Raw genomic sequence first — 18,432 nt, 5'->3', positions numbered from 1 at the left:
GTCTCATTCATGTGACCGACCAATACTGTTTCATAACATGTGACAGACCAACACCTCACGAGGCTTCTCCTCTCTAAGCGGAGACCTTGAAACTGAGATATCTTTAGTTTGTTCTCAAAACAAGGTCTGGGTGTACTGCCAATTTGCAGTTACTGATAATTGGAGGATTTGTTCAGTCAACCACTTGCATGAACACAGAAATTGGTTTATAGAACAGCACATGAATAGAACACAGAAATTAGTTACAAGAAAAGCACAAACATTAAAATTCCCATTGTAACACAATTCTCAATTTAATCTTGTCTTTACTAATATGTAAAATTTGTTTAGACTTAGAATGGCTCATTATCAGGAACAGGGGCAGTGGAAGAAAAGCACTCAAATAGGGAATGGAGGCCACTTTCCCCCGGATAGGCTACTGCGGTTTTATAGTGGATCATGTGTTTAATAGCAGCTGAGAAATAAATATAGTAGCAGCTGGGATCCTCCTCTTTTTAGTGACAACCATCAAAACTCTTCTTTCACACAGGATTGCATATATAATAATGTCTGGGCTTATAAGAAAACACTTGGCCTATTTCACTCCAGGCATCAACCACTGATTGAGGAGCATGCAGCCTCTTGCTGCGCGACAGGTGAGATTCCACCCAAACTCTGTATGCTATGGGCTCTCCAACCCTGTTCCTGCAGCTACCCAGTGCTTCATTTGGGAAACCAAGTGAAATCTGTTCGGGAACATAGATACCAACATGGTTTCACAATGAAACATACTGTATTTTATTAAACTGTTGACTACCTCCCTATCTGCGCCCTCGAGAATGGAACAAAGGAGAGAGAGGAGGACATGAAAACGCTCGGTTGTGAGATTCTCAGATCAAATCAAACTTTATTTGCCACATGCGCCGAATACAACAAGTGTAGACTTTACCGTGAAATGCTTACTTACAAGCCCTTAACCAACAGCGCAGTTCAAGAAGAAGAAAATATTTACCAAGTAGGCTAAAATAAAAAGTAATAATAAAAAGTAACACAATAACAATAAAGAGGCTCTATACAGGGGGCACCGGTACCAAGTCAGTGTGCAGGGGTACAGGCTAGTTGAGGTAATCTGTACATGTACAGTTGAAATCGGAAGTTTACATACACCTTAGCCAAATACATTTAAAATAAGTTTTCCCCAATTCCTGAAATGTAATCCTAGTAAAAATTCCCTGTCTTAGGTCAGTTAGGATCACCACTTTATTTTCAGAATGTGAAATGTCAGAATAATAGTTGAGAGAATTATTTATTTAAGCTTTTATTTCTTTCATCACATTCCCAGTGGGTCAGAAGTTTACATACACTCAATTAGTATTTGGTAACATTGCCTTTAAATTGTTTAACTTGCGTCAAACGTTTCGGGTAGCCTTCCACAAGCTTCCCACAATAAGTTGGGTGAATTTTGGCCCATTCCTCCTGACAGAACTGGTGCAACTGAATCAGGTTTGTAGGCCTCCTTGCTCGCACAAGCTTTTTCAGTTCTGCCCACAACTTTTCTACAGGATGAGGTCAGGGCTTTGTGATGGCCACTCCAATACCTTGACTTTGTTGTCCTTAAGCCATTTTGCCACAAATTTGGAAGTATGCTTGGGGTCATTGTCCATTTGGAAGACCCATTTGCAACCAAGCTTTAACTTCCTGACTGATGTCTTGAGATGTTGCTTCAATATATCCACATCAATGTAAATTGCTTGCTGACGATCTTCTCCACTTTGGTGTCCTTGGCAGTCTCTAGGGCTGGCATTGAGGTCAAAGGGTACACGGTGACAAGGTCCTGAACCAGCTGCACATGCCCTGGTTTCAACGGATATGGTTCTTTTGTGTTTGTGTGTCTGAAAGCATGTCTTGTATCTTACGTTATCTGTTTCAGACTGAGCACCTATTTGTTTATGTGTTATCCCTCTCCTTTGTTCATTCTTTGGAGAGTTTAGTGCATATTCTGCATGAGTAACATGATGATATAAAACAGAAAGTTACTGACCGTGTACTTTCACACTTTCATTTGAGGCTTTTATTGAACAACAATAACCATAAACACAAACTCTTACTCTGAAACATTAAAGATCCTATCTCTATCTATGTTTTCTAACATGCTATTCTGCTATCCTTGGTACAATTATTTTTATTATGTGTTTTTTTTTTTTAAATTTTTTTTTTTTTTTGTATTTTACAAATGTTCAATCCCGAGAATAAATCACTTATCTCCCTGGTAAAACGATATTTCCAACCAAAACCGGAAGTGTAATTCTAATGCATATAAAACCATCAGACAGAATCATGTGCCATTGTAAAGCTCAAATGATATAGGCTACAGCCATGTCAGTAAAAAGGAGCAGGGCCCATAGCTGCGGGAAGTCGTGGTGCTGAGGCCACCCCCTGAAAAATATTAATAATACAAATAAAAAAATTAAAAATATATTTTCACAATCAATGGTGCATTTTTTTACGTCATCACTGAGAGCCGTGACAGCCGCAGTTTACTTGTGAAAATAACTTTAGTGCCGCCCTAAAAAACCCTATTCAAATTTGACACAAACCTTCAAATAGGAATATAATGACACATTATATAAACTCTTTGTAGTGTAATTTAGAGGTAATAAGTTGGACAAATTGGGTGAAAAAAGCAGTTTCCCCACACAACATATCTTCCCTTTTCACTTTCACTCAGTCGCCTTCGCTTCCCCCTCTACCATTTTTTAAAAGACCCGGTTGGAGCTCCATTGCCTTATTCAATCATGCAGAGACGGGCAGCGTGAAGGTCTCATCATTGATTTTGCTGGAACGGTTTGCAATTGTGCTTTACAATGGTATTAATATTACAGTTGACCTGGAAGTATAAAAAATGTTGGCCGCTAAAATAAGGTCAAATGTACGGAACACTGATGTATGGAAGTTCGCTAGCTACTGTTACTTACGGGCCCTTCCTAACAATGCAGAGAGAAGGGAAATAGAGAAACAGCAGAAAAGTAAAACACGTAATAAAAGTCATAATAAATACAAAATGAGCAACGATAATTTGGCTATATACACGGGGTACAAGTACCGAGTCGATGTGCAGGGGTACAATGTAGTTGAGGTAGCTACAATATGTACATAGAACTAGTAATAAAGTGACAGATAATAAACAGTAGCAGCAGCATATGAGTCAAAAAAGTTGTATGAAATGTATGCATTCACTACTGTAAGTTTCTCTGGATAAGAGTGTCTGCTAAATGACTAAAATGTAAAATGTTAATTAGTCTGTGTAGCTATTTGGTTAACTAACAATTTACAGCTTGGGGTAAAAGCTGTTCATGGTCCCCTTGGTTTCAGACTTGGTGCATTGGTACCGCTTGCAGAGAGAACAGTCTATGACTAGGGTGGCTGGAGTCTTTGGCAATTATTAGGGCCTTCCTCTGACACCGCCTGGTATAGATGTCCCGGATGGCAGGAAGCTTGGCTCCAGTGATGTACTGGGCTGTTCGCACTACCCTCTGTAGCGCCTTGCGTTTGGAGGCCGAGCAGTTGCCATACCAGGCGGTGATGCAACCAGTCAGGATGCTCTTGATGGTGCAGCTGTAGAATTTTGAGGATAGGACCTTGAGGGGGAATGGGCGTTGTCGTGCCCTCTTCACGACTGTCTTGGAGTGTTTGGACCATGATAGTTTGTTGGTGATGTAGAAGCTTGAAGCTCTCAACCTGCTCCACTACAGCCCCGTCGATGAGAATGAGGATCAGCGTGGCAGATGTGCTGTTGCATCCAGATCCAGGTATTTAGTCCCATGGTCCTTAGCTTAGTGATGAGCATTGAGGGCACTATTGTGTTGAACGCTGAGCTGTAGTCAATGAATAGCATTCTCACGTAGATGTTCCTTTTGTCCAGGTGGAAAGGGCAGTGTTGAGTGCAATAGAGATTGTGTCATCTGGAGATCTGTTGGAGCAGTAAGCAAAGTGATAAAGTGAAGGGTGCTATGGTAGACGGCATCCAAAGGTTTAAGAGTAGTGGCTGCTGCATTCCGATAAACGGTGTCACCATGGTTGATTGTACAATCTGCTTCCTTCTGTTATGGGAGAGGCATGGTCTATAGTATTTCTATTAAAGAAGCCTAGTTTAAATCTCAGCTTCTTAACTAGCTCATCCATATGTTTTTTAAACGTCTCATTATTGTCAATTCAAAAGCGCAGATATTTATAGGCGGGAACCTGCTCGATGAAAGAACCATTCAATGCATAAATGTGTAAGCCATCTGAAATATTTCTACGAGAATTAGACATTAAGTACCAATTTTTAAATCAACAAGAACTTTCTGCAAGATGACAAAATCCGATTGCAGCTCCAACATAGCCTGGTCAGCCATAGGGGCAAAAGCATACATAACTGCAGATTAATGTTACAGGTTTTTGCAGATAGTTAAAAATAATTTATTTCAGTAGTAACGAGGACAGGTCCCAAAATCAACCCTTTTGGGACACCTTTAGTAATATTAAGGTAACTTGACACCATCAGAAAGCACGTAGTGTCCTGTCTGACAGATGGTTCCCAAACCACTTGCAAGACTTCTGGTCTAGGCCCATTTTAGACAACCTTTGAATGAGTAGGGAATGGTTGACAGTGTCAAAGGCCTTGGATAGGTCTATAAATATGGCATCACAGTGATTCCTATTATCTAAGCAATTTAATATATAATTTAAGACAATCATAGCTGCTGAAACAGCGCTACTGTATGTCCAGGTCTAAAACCAGGCTGGTACACAATAATATCATTTGAAGTTAAAAAAGTTTTTAGCTGAGAGTTTGCCAGTTATTGTAATATTTTTGCAACGCAAGACAATTTCTTAACCTCTTGGGGCTAGGTGGGACGCTAGCGTGCCACCCGTGGTGCACTCCATCAACAGCAGGTGCATTTCAAGAGCGGCAAATTTGAATCCAAATAAATGTCAAAATTCAAATTTTTCAAAAATACAACTATTTTACACCATTTGAAAGATAAACATCTCCTTAATCTAACCACGTTTTACGATTTCAAAAAGGTTTTACGGCGAAAGCATAAATTTAGAGTATGTTAGGACAGTACATTTACAAGAGTTGTGTGTAATGTTTTGTCAAGTCAAAGACAGGGTCACCAAAACCATAAAACCAGCTAAAATGATGCACTAACCTTTTACAATCTCCATCAGATGACACTCCTAGGACATTATGTTAGACAATGCATGCATTTTTAGTTCTATCAAGTTCATATTTATATCCAAAAACAGCGTTTTACTATGGCATTGATGTTGAGGAAATCGTTTCCCTCCAATAACCGGCAGTCAAGTCAGCGTGACAAATTAAATAATTAAAATTAGAAAACATTGGTAAAATATTATATTGTCATTTAAAGAATTATAGATTTACATCTCTTGAACGCAATCAACTTGCCAGATTTAAAAATAACCTTACTGGGAAATCACACTTTGCAATAATCTGAGCACTGCGCCCAGAAAAATACGCGTTGCGATACAGACTAGACGTCATGTTGGGGAGATCTAAAATCGAAAATACTATGTAAATAATCCATTACCTTTGATTCTCTTCATCAGATGTCACTTCCAGGTATCACAGGTCCATAACGAATGTAGTTTTGTTCAAAAAAGCTCATCATTTATGTCCAAAAATCTCCGTCTCGTTAGCACATGATGTAAGCCAGCCGGACTTCTCGTCATGAACGAGGGGAAAAAATATATTTCCGTTCGTTCAAACATGTCAAACGTTGTATAGCATAAATCATTAGGGCCTTTTTTAACCAGAACATGAATAATATTCAAGGTGGACGAATGCATACTCTTTTATAACATATTGGAACGAGGGTACCCAACATGAACTCGCGCGCCAGGTGTCTAATGGGACATCATCGTTCCATGGCTCTTGTTCGGTCAGATCTCCCTCCAGAAGACTCAAAACACTTTGTAAAGGCTGGTGACATCTAGTGGAAGCAATAGGAAGTGCCAAAATATTCCTAAACCCCTGTGTTTTTCAATGGGATAGGTTTAAAGTCAATACAACACATCAGGTATCCACTTCCTGTCAGAAAATGTCTCAGGGTTTTGCCTGCCAAATGAGTTCTGTTATACTCACAGACACCATTCAAACAGTTTTGGAAACTTTAGAGTGTTTTCTATCCATATATAATAAGTATATGCATATTCTAGTTACTGGGTAGGATTAGTAACCAGATTAAATCGGGTACATTTTTTTTATCCAGACATGCAAATGCTGCCCCCTAGACCCAACAGGTTAACTGTCTGTCCTCAGTTGCAACACTCACTACCGAGTTCCAAACTGACTCTGGAAGCAACGTCAGCACAAGAACTGTTCGTCGGAAGCTTCATGAAATTAGTTTCCATGGCCGAGCAGCCACACACAAGCCTAAGATCACCATGCGCAATGCCAGGTGTCGGCTGGAGTGGTGTAAAGCTTGCCGCTATTGGACTCTGGAGCAGTGGAAATGCATTTTATGGCGTGATGAATCACGCTTCATCATCTGACAGTCCGACGAACAAATCTGGGTTTGTCGGATGCCAAAAGAACGCTACCGGCCCCAACTGTAAAGTTTGGTGGAGGAGGAATAATGATCTGAGGCTGTGTTTCATGGTTCGGGCTAGGCCCCTTAGTTCCAGTGAAGGGAAATCTTAACACTACAGCATACAATGACATTCTAGACGATTATGTGCTTCCAACTTGGGAAGGAATGTTCCAACATCTAGTGGACAGCCTTCCCAGAAGAGTGGAGGCTGGTATAGCAGCAAAGGGCGGGACCAAGTCCATATTAATGTCCATGCTCTGGGAATGAGATATTCGACTAGCAGGTGTCCACATACATTTGGCCATGCATCTCCATGGGGCGGGTTGATATAGGTGAGGGGTGACGGGTACGTCCTCTCCATAGCAACCAGCTAGTGTTAAAGCCTATAGAGTCACAAACTCGTTTGGAATAAAAAAAACATTAAAACTGTCCAAGCTGGCATGATGTATTGTCTGTACCTATGTTAAAATGTTCCGATATTTGCGCCTGTGTAGATGCGTGAGCCTGTACGTGTGCACTTCTGTTTGTATCTGTGTGTGTACACTTGTGTATATGAAAGTCTGTCTTCTATTGTATGTTTCTGAGTTTCAGGCTGAGCACCTATTTGTTTGTGCGTTATCCCTCTTAGCTAGGTCGTTCCATAAATAGTGCCTTTTTGGTAGTGTAATTTTTTTTAAGAATAAGGGCTCTATTCAATCCGAATCACAGAAGTTCAGCTTTACAGCGTGATTGAAATTTAAAGGAAATGTTCCCACTTTAGTGGAGACTGCATCCAGTGTGAGCGCTGTATATGTTGTCTCAATTGAAAAACTACCTTTACATTTCTAGTGCAATTGACAATTAAAGTAACAGGGCACGACAACTTCCTATTAAAATCAGCCATAACTCCTCTTGTGAAAGGGGTAATGGAAGCTTGTTGTGTACAGCCGGCAGGGGCATTTGAATGCAAGCTTAACAAAACATTTGAACTTATAACATTTACAGCTCATCCATCCATCCATCGCTAACAGGGTTGATGTGTTGCTGTATTCTCAACACACTCAGTTTCCTACCACAAAATTACAACAGAAAAAAAAGTAGAACCAGCTCACCTGCTTTTACAGTATGATTTGACTATTATACAGAACAAAAATATAAAACGTTGGTCCTATCTTTCATGAGCTGAAATTAAAGATCTCAGATATTTTCAATATGCACAAATAGCTTGTTTCTCTCAAATTTGGTACACAAATTTGTTTACATCCCTTTTAGTGAGCATTTCTCATTTGCCAAGATAATCCATCCACCTGAGAAGTATGGCATATCAAGAAGCTGATTAAACAGCATGATCATTACACAGGTGCACCTAAAAAGGCCACTAAAAATATGCAGTTTTAGCAAACACAATGTCACAGATGTCTCAAGTTGAGTGTGCGTGCAATTGGCATGCTGACTGCAGGAATGTCCACCAGAGCGGTTGACAGAGAATTTAATGTTAATTTCTCTACCATAAGCAGCCTCCAACGTCGTTTTAGAGAATTTGGCAGTACGTCCAACCGGGCTCAAAACCGCAGACCCAGTGTATGGGCGAGCGGTTTGCTTATGTCAACGTTGTGAACAGAGTGCCCCATGGTGGCGGTGGGGTTATGGTATGGGCAGGCATAAGCTATGGTTAACAAACACAATTGCATTTTATTGATGGCAATTTGAAGGCACAAAAGTACCGTGACGAGATCCTGAGGCCCATTTTTTTAAAGGTACAGTATCTGTGACCAACATATGCATATCTGTTATCTGTATTCCCAGTCATGTGAAATCCATATATTATGGCCTAATGCATTTATTTTAATTGACTTGTTTCCTCATATGAACTGTAAAATCTTGGTAATTGTTGCATTTATGTTTTTGTTCAGTTTATACTAGATGTGTTACCATATTAACACAAGAGTTCTAGAACCCACAATATTAAAGCTGATCTAAACCTGAGGGACAAATGTAAATTAATCACATTAAATACAGTAAATAATCTTCAGAAATGAATTTGTCAAAACAACAAAATAACTAGGGCTTCACAATTTATTTTATTTAACTAGGCAAGCCAGTTAAGAACAAATTATTATTTACAATGACAGCCTAGGAACAGTGGGTTAACTTCCCTGTTCAGGGGCAGAACGAAAGATTTTTACCTTGTCAGCTCAGGGATTCAATCCACCAACCTTTTGGTTACTGGCCAAATGCGCTAACCACTAAGCTACCGGCACAATGGTGAAAACGTAGAGAGATTAGTAATAATCCATTTAGTATAAAGGAAAAAAAAAAAAAGTGGTCATCCAACCCCCCCCCACCAGCGCCCGCCTAATGTAGACCTGCACAGGGTAGGTGTTGAAATGGGACCATAAACTGATAATCACCACAGTGTTCGACCCGCCAGTCAGGTCATCCAGCTCGTTAGCGACATAGCGCATCTCACTGGCAATGACAGTAGAGTAGCGGATTGGAGGACCATGACATTGGTACTTCAGCAGGATGTTGTGGGTGCTGTCTACTGCCATGAAGGGCCCCACATTCTTAGGACTGTAAAGGTTGAACTCCGTCAGCTCTGTCACAAAGAAAGGGAGAGTTGAGAGTTGGACAGACAGAAGAGAGAGTTAGAAAGCACCTGAGGCATTAGAGAGTGAAAGATGCCACAGGACTCACCGGGTACCAAGGCGTTGAGATACTCAAACCACTGTCTGGCAGTAGAGTCTCCGTACATGTACACCACCTTGTCCTTCAGACACTGAGTGGCAGATGAGACGTTAAACTGGCGCATCACACCACCACCCAGCGCTCGCCATGACCCTTGGAAGTAATACCTGGAAGGAGTGAACCTGGTCGACTGTCTTCATGCTGCTTCTCTCCACGTCTGCTTTGTCTGAAAGAGGAAAGCAAGCATCTTGCACCAGCTAGCATCATCACTTTACAGGCAATAGAGGTGCTAGGGCTTTCCCACCTTACATTACTGTAGATGCAGTAGTTGGCTCGAATACTGTCCTGCACACCCAGAAACTCTCCAGAGTTGAAGTATACAGCCACAAAGCAGAGCAGAGCAGTTAGTAGGCTGGCTAGCTAGTGTTAAAAAGATAAACACACAGTTGTACTGTGGTATCTCCTTGCTTGCCTACCTTTTTTCTCAGGCAGCACAATGACACTGTCAGACCCTGAAGGATGAATGGGAACTTTGATGTTCACACCACTGAGAAAGAATTGAGAGAGAATCATATTTGAATGTTAAATAAACCAACAGCATCAAGCAATCTGATACATTGAAAACAAAGTCTGATTCAATTAGACACACTTTCACTGACATATGGAATGCACCCCTCACTAACCTCGAAGAGCAATGCTTATGTTGGTGAGCAGATGTTTCACAAAGTTTCCTCTGCTAGCGTGGTTGATCCGTGTGTCACAGATCAGCAGCTTGGGCTTGTAGCAGTACCAGGGCTCCCCTGTGTGGGGGTCTGTGTAATTGCACAATGGCTTCTGGTTTGTCAGCAGACACAGGTTACATACAGATGTTTGGGACAGTTTTCCAGAGCGGAACAGACTCTAAAAGAAAATCAGATCGGGCCGTTCTTCTCGTAACCATCCTAGAACATGAACTGCCTCACTAGGATGGACCAGTGTCACCTCCACCTGTGCAGACCCCTGCCATAGTAACGGGAAATTGGCAGAGTAGGTCCCATTCCTGTGGTCCAGCACCTGTCCTGCAACGCCTGCCCCAACTTGGAGGAGTGCAGCCGGGCCAGCAAGAAGTCTCCACCATAGCTCTTGGGATGCCCCTGGAAATTGTGCATATGGACCAGAACCTCCAACTGGTCCCCCACGTGCCACTCTCTCCTGCCCCCTGCTGGCAGGATCACAAAAAGGCTGTGTGCAGGGTCACTGGTCTGGTTCAGGGACACATTCACAGAATGGGGCTGAGGCTGTGGCCAGGCGATGGACTCCAGGAGGTATTGCTCATCCAGTAGCTCTGGTTGCGGCGCAGAGGAGAAGGGCCCGCTGTGATGAAAGCTGGGTGGATGCTGCTCTGGAGCTGGTAGAACGTTGACACCATTTGGCAGTTGAGCTTCTGCTGAGAAGAGTAGAGGTACAGGTGTGCAACACTGAAAGCATACGTTTTGCAGAAAGTGCTACGCTCAAATTAATTTCAATTAAACCTGGACGTAAGCAGCATGGCTCTGTGAGAGGCTAGCGCTGTTCAGTGTAAAATTACGCAATTTTTCTGTTTTCAAGAATGACACACGGCTCACACCCGAGAACATTTGGTAAAGTGGCTGGCGTAAAAAAAATCTGTGTCCAATGTAGCAGCTAAACACCTACAGTTTTCGCTAAGCCCCAGTATAGCTCCCATGTGAGGAGGACAGGGTGGTAAAGGAGGTAAATTGTGATTGAAGCCATGTGAGAAATGAATCATGTTTGACCTGTAACTTGTTTTGAGTGCAGATGGATTTACCCTACCTCTAGAATGTTGATATTGCTGAACAGGAAGAAGATGCATGACAGGGCCAGCAGGAAGAAGATACAGATATATTTGGACCAGCTTCTGTCAGTCCCCCTGACGTTAACACAAAGAAGCTGGTAACTGTTCACCCTATGAGTGTTTGCATGTGTGCATAAATAGAGCAGAACTAGAAAATCTGAATTCATTTTGCATAGCAGGCTTCACAAAGATGGCGCCGAAGAACATAGCTGACGTTTTACCTTCCACCAACCAATTGTGCAATTTTTTTTGCATTTTATATAACTTATTTTTTTACTTACTGTGTACATAATGTTGCTGTTACCGTCTCTTACGACCGAAAATAACTTACCGTGGACTGGAAGAAACTTTTTCCTTTAGCTTCTTAGGGCTAGGCCCCTTTTTTCTCAATTTCCACCTGAATGACATGCCCAAAGTAAACTGCCTGTTGCTCAGGCCCTGAAGCCAGGATATGCATATAACTGGTACCATTGGAAAGAAAACACTTTGAAGTTTGTAGAAATGTTAAAATAATATAGGAGAATATAACACAATAGATACGGTAGGAGAAAATCCAAAAGAAGTGAACCAAGGGCTATATCTGTTCTTAGTTCTAAAATTTTTGAAAGGGGCGTGCTTATTTAAGATGGTGAGGAAATTACTTTTAAAGAACGACCAGGCATCCTCGACTGACGGAATGAGGTCAATATCCTTCCAGGATACCGGGGCCAGGTCGATTAGAATGGCCTGCTCGCAGAAGTGTTTTAGGGAGCGTTTGACAGTGATGAGGGGTGGTAGTTTGACCACGGACCCATAGCGGATGCAGGCAATGAGGCAGTGATCACTGAGATCCTTATTGAAAACAGCAGAGGTGTATTTGGAGGGCAAGTTGGTCAGGATCATATCTATGAGGGTGCCCAAATGTTAAATATCCATAATTTTCCTGATTATTTATTTGAATTGCACGCCCTCCAGTTTCACTGGAAGATGTCCCGCTTGCGGGACGCCTAGCTCTGATTCCTTTAACCTCTTACATCTAGACGTTCCGCTAGCGGAACACCTGCTCCAATATCCAATGATAGGCGTGGCGCGAATTACAAATTCCTCAAAAATACAAAAACTTCAATTTTTCAAACATATGACTATTTTACAGCATTTTAAAGACAAGACTCTCCTTTATCTAACCACACTGTCCAATTTCAAAAAGGCTTTACAGCGAAAGCAAAACATTAGATTATGTCAGCAGAGTACCCAGCCAGAAATAATCAGGCAACCATTTTTCAAGCTAGCATATAATGTCACAAAAAAAAAAACACAGCTAAATGCAGCACTAACCTTTGATGATCTTCATCAGATGACATGCCTAGGACATTATGTTATACAATACATGCATGTTTTGTTCAATCAAGTTCATATTTATATCAAAAAACAGCTTTTTACATTAGCATGTGACGTTCAGAACTAGCATTCCCACCGAAACATAACAATTATTTAAAGAATTATAGATACAGAACTCCTTTGTGCAATCGAGGTGTCCGATTTTAAAATAGCTTTTCGGTGAAAGCACATTTTGCAATATTCTGAGTAGATAGCCCAGCCATCACGGCTAGCTATTTTGACACCCACCAAGTTTAGCCCTGACCAAACTCCGATTTACTATTAGAAAAGTTTGATTACCTTTGGTGTTCTTCGTCAGAATGCACTCCCAGGACTGCTACTTCAATAACAAATGTTGGTTTGGTTCAAAATAATCCATAGTTATATCCAAATAGCGGCGTTTTGTTCGTGCGTTCAAGACACTATCCGAAGTGTAAATAAGGGTCATGCGCACGACGCATTTCGTGACAAAAAAAATTCAAAATATTCCATTACCGTACTTCGAAGCATGTCAACCGCTGTTTAAAATCAATTTTTATGCCATTTTTCTCGTAAAAAAGCGATAATATTCCGACCGGGAGTGGTGGTTTTCGTTCAAAGACGAAAGAATAAAAACATGGAGTCGAGTCGTGCACGCGCCTCAGTCTCATAGTACTGTGACCGGCCACTATCCAAACGCGCTACTGTTTTTCAACCAGGGCCTGCAAAGCCACGATTCAGCTTTTTGCCGCCTTCTGAGAGCCTATGGGAGCCGTAGGAAGTGTCACGTAACAGCAGAGATCCCCTGTATTGGATAGAGATAATCAAGAAGGCCAAGAAATGGTCAGACAGGGTACTTCCTGTACAGAATCTTCTCAGGTTTTGGCCTGCCAAATGAGTTCTGTTATACTCACAGACACCATTCAAACAGTTTTAGAAACTTTGGAGTGTTTTCTATCCAAAGCTAATAATTATATGCATATTCTAGTTTCTGGGCAGGAGTAATAATCAGATTAAATCGGGTACGTTTTTTATCCGGCCGTGAAAATACTGCCCCCTAGCCATAAGAGGTTAATGAGTCCGACGAAAAGGATATCCTGCTTTCACTGGAACAGGCCCTAATCCAAACCTTTTGCGTGAAGAAAAGATGCCAGAAAAGGGGACGCAGATCAGGGATCATTCTGAGAATCCGGAGGCAAGCGAGTAAACTCCCAATGCCTTCCATTCTCCTTGCTAACGTGCAATCGTTAGAAAATAAAATTGATGACCTACTATTAAGATTATCCTACCAACGGGACATTAAAAACTGTAACATCTTATATTTCAATGACACGTGGCTGAACGAAGAAACGGACAATATAGAGCTGGCGGGATTTTTCATGCACCGGCAGAACAGAGATGCTGCCTCTGGTAAGACGAGGGGTCGGGGTGTGTGTCTTTTTGTCAATAACAGCTGGTGCGCGATGTCTAATATTAAAGAAGTCTTGAGGTATTACTCGCCTGAGATAGAGTACCTTATGATAAGCTGTCGACACTATCTACCAAGAGAGTTCTCATCTGTATTATTCATAGCCATCTATTTACCACCACAAAGCGAAGCTGGCACTAAGATCGCTCTCAACCAGCTCTAAGGCCATAAGCAAAGAAGAAAATGCTCGTCCAGAAGCGGTGCTCCTAGTGGTCGGGGACTTTAATGCAGGCAAACTTAAATAAGTTTTACCAAATTTTTACCAGCATGTCACATGTGCAACCAGGGGGAAAAAAAATCATACACCACCTTTACTCCACACACAGAGATGCATACAAAGCTCTCCCCCACCCTCCATTTGGCAAATCTGACTACAATTCTATCCTCCTGATTCCGGCTTACAAGCAAAAACTAAAGCAGGAAGTACCAGTGACTCGCTCAATACAGAAGTGGTCAGATGCCGCGGATGCTACACTACAGGACTCTTTTTCTAGCACAGACTGGAATATGTTCCAATGGCATTAAGGAATACACCACCTCAGTCATCAGCTTCATCAATAAGTGCATCGATGACGTCATCCCAACAGTGACATACCGTACATATCCCAACCAGAAGCCATGGATTACAGGCAACATCCACATCGAGCTAAAGCTGACGCTTTCAAGGAGTGGAAGACTAATCTGGATGCTTATAAGAAATCCCGCCATGCCCTCAGACAAACCATAAAACAAGCAAATCGTCAATACAGGATTAACCTGTTGGGGATAGGGGGCAGTATTGACACGGCTGGATAAAAAACGTACCCGATTTAATCTGGTTACTACTCCTGCCCAGTAACTAGAATATGCATATAATTATTGGCTTTGGATAGAAAACACCCTAAAGTTTCTAAAACTGTTTGAATGGTGTCTGTGAGTATAACAGAACTCCTATGGCAGGCCAAAACCTGAGAAGATTTCAAGCAGGAAGTGGCCTGTCTGAGAAGTAGTGTTTCATCTTGGCTCTTTTTATTGAAGACTCAGGATCTGTGCAATAACGTGACACTTCCTACGTCTTCCATAGGGTCTCAGAGCCTGGGAAAACGTTGAACGATATTGAGGCAGGCTCTGGCTGAAACACTTTATCGCTTTTGGCAAGTGGCCACTCAGAGTACTATGGGCTTAGGCGCGTGCCCGCTTCGACCGAATGCTTTGTTTTCCTTTGTCTGTTTATCTAAACGCAGATTCCCGGTCGGAATATTATCGCTTTTTTATGAGAAAAATGGCATAAAAATTGATTTTAAACAGCGGTTGACATGCTTCGAAGTACGGTAATGGAATATTTAGAATTCTTTTGTCACGAATTGCGCCATGCTCGTAACCCTGATTTAGCCTTTAGGATAGTGTCTAGAACGCACGAACAAAACGCCGCTGTTTGGATATAACGATGGATTATTTTGGACCAAACCAACATTTGTTATTGAAGTAGAAGTCCTGGGAGTGCATTCTGACGAAGACAACAAAGGTAAGAACATTTTTCTTATTGTAAATCTGACTTTGATGAGTGCTAAACCTGCTGGGTGTCTAAATAGCTAGCCCTGTGATGCCGGGCTATCTACTGAGAATATTGCAAAATGTGCTTTCACCGAAAAGCTATTTTAAAATCGGACATATCGAGTGCATAGAGGAGTTCTGTATCTATAATTCTTAAAATAATTGTTATGCTTTTTGTGAACGTTTATCGTGAGTAATTTAGTAAATTCACCGGCAGTGTTCGGTGGGAATGCTAGTCACATGCTAGTCACATGCTAATGTAAAAAGCTGGTTTTTGATATAAATATGAACTTGATTGAACAAAACATGCATGTATTGTATAACATAATGTCCTAGGGTTGTCATCTGATGAAGATCATCAAAGGTGAGTGCTACATTTAGCTGTGGTTTGGGTTTATGTGACATTATATGCTAGCTTGAAAAATGGGTGTCTGATTATTTCTGGCTCGGTACTCTGCTGACATAATGTAATGTTTTGCTTTCGTTGTAAAGTCTTTTTGAAATCGGACAGTGTGGTTAGATTAACGAGAGTCTTATCTTTAAAATGGTGTAAAATAGTCATATTTTTGAAAAATTGAAGTAATAGCATATCTAAGGATTTGAATAACGCGCCACAGGATTCAACTGGCTGTTGAGTAGGCAAGCGTCCCACCTAGCCCATAGAGGTTAAGACTGAATCCTACCACACCGGCTCTGACGCTCGTCAGATGTGGCAGGGCTTAAACTTATACAGACTACAAAGGGAGACCCAGCCGCGAGCTGCCCAGTGACGCGAGCCTACCAGACAAGCTAAATGCCTTTTATGCTCGCTTCGAGGAAAACAACACTGAAGCATGCACGAGAACACCAGCTGTTCTGGATGACTGTATGATAACGCTCTCGGTAGCCAATGTGAACTCAACATTTAAACAGGTCAACATTCACTGGCCGCTGGCCCAGGCGGATTACCAGGACGTGTACTCAAAGCATGCACGGACCAACTGTCAAGTGTCTTCACTGACATTTTCAACCTCTCACTGACCGAGTCTGAAATACCTACATGTTTCAAGCAGACCACCATAGTCCCTGTGCCCAAGGAAGCGAAGGTAACCTGCTTAAATGATTACCGCCCTGTGGCACTCACGTCGGTAGCCACGAAGTGCTTTGAAAGGCTGGTCATGGCTCACATCAACAGCATCCTCCCAGGCACCCTAGACCCACTCCAATTCGCATACCGCCCCAACACATCCACAGATGACGCAATCTCAATCGCACTCCACACTGCCCTTTCTCACCTGGACAAAAGGAACACCTATGTGAGAATGCTGTTCATTGACTACAGCCCAGCGTTCAACACCATAGTGCCCACGAAGCTCATTACTAAGCTAAGGACTCTGGGACTAAACACCTCCCTCTGCAACTGGATCCTGGACTTCCTGACGGGCCGCCTCCAGGTGGTAAGGGTAGGCAACAACACTTATGCCACACTGATCTTTAACACTGGGGCCCCACAGAGGTGTATACTTAGTCCCCTTCTGTATTCACTGTTCACCCACGACTGCGTAGCCAAACACGACTCCAACACCATCATTAAGTTTGCTGACGACACAACAGTGGTAGGCCTGATCACCAACAATGATGAGCTGGCCTATAGGGAGGAGGTCAGAGAACTGGCAGTGTGGTGCCAGGACAACAACCTCTCCCTAAATGTAAGCAAGACAAAGGAGCTGATTGGGGACTACAGGAAGAGGCGGGCCAAACAGGCCCACATTAACATTGACGGGGCTGTAGTGTAGCGGGTCGAGAGTTAAGTTCCTTGTTGTCTACATCACCAACGAACTATCATGGTCCAAACATACCAAGACAGTCGTGAAGAGGGCACAACAAAACCTTTTCCCCCTCAGGAATGAAAAGATTTGGCATGGGTCCCCAGATCCGCAAAAGGTTCTACAGCTGCACCATCGAGAGCATACTGACAGGTTGCATCACCGCCTGGTATGGTAACTGCTCGGCATCTGACCTTAAGGCGCTATAGAGGGTAGTGCGAACGGCCCAGTACATCACTGGGGCCAAGCTTCCTGCCATCCAGGACCCAGATAATAGGCTGTGTCAGAGGAAAGCCCATGAAATTGTCAGAGACTCCTGCTACCCAAGTTATAGACTTTTCTCTGCTACCGCATGCCAAGCCATACCAGAGCTCCAAGTCTAGGACCAAAAGGCTCCTCAACAGCTTCTACCCACAAGCCATTAGACTGCTGAACAATTCATAAAAATCGCCACCGGAAAATTTACATTGACCCCCCTCTTGTATACTGCTGCTACTTGCTGTTTGTTTGTTACTTATGGATAGTCACTTCGCCCCCACCTACATGTACAGATTACCTCAACTAGCCTGTACCCCCGCACACTGACTCGGTACCGGTGCCCCCTGTATATAGCCTCGTTATTGTTATTCTTATTGTGTTACTTTTTATTTTAGCCTACTTGGTAAATATTTTCTTCTTCTTGAACTGCACTGTTGGTTAAGGGCTTGTAAGTAAGCATTTCATGGTAAAGTCTACAATTGTTGTTTTCGGTGCATGTGGCAAATAAAGTTTGATTTGATCTTGTTGAGTATGTGACCTTTGTTCAAACTCCGGTCAGTCACACTGTGCCTTTAAAAGTTGAGTCTTTTTCTAGACCGATTGTAGATCATATCATACAGTATTATATACACATGTACACTTACCTCCATACATATTTTGACAATGAAGCTAAAATCTTACATTTCTCTATACTCCACCATTTTGAGATCAAATGGAGGGGACAAGGCCCAATGCAGCTGTTTTTCTCTCAGTATCAAATAATTTCTGTGTAACAATTAGTTACTTTAATGTTTTAGTTTTCTATTCAAATGAAACTATACAAAATATATTTTTAGCAACAAAAAATATCAAGCAAAACTTTAGCTAGGACTTTCTGCGATTGGTCTGAGCAGTAGTGCTGAGCAATTAGTGCTTTTTGAGGTCGGTTCAGTGTCATTTAATTTTTTTAAT

The 18,432-nt window shown here is 42.1% G+C and overlaps 1 pseudogene; it reads right to left on the bottom strand.

The window, feature by feature from the left end:
• Positions 1-8,536: 8,536 nt before the first annotated feature.
• Positions 8,537-18,135, bottom strand: LOC106605711 (NXPE family member 3-like; annotated as a pseudogene).
• Between the last annotated feature and the right edge of the window lie 297 nt (positions 18,136-18,432).

This window comes from Salmo salar, chromosome 05 (assembly GCF_965601325.2).
Source record: "Salmo salar chromosome 05, fSalSal1, whole genome shotgun sequence".
In the NCBI taxonomy this organism is placed as follows: domain Eukaryota; kingdom Metazoa; phylum Chordata; class Actinopteri; order Salmoniformes; family Salmonidae; genus Salmo; species Salmo salar.
Note: the sequence above shows the minus strand (reverse complement) of the source record. Positions and strands in the feature narration are given on the sequence as shown.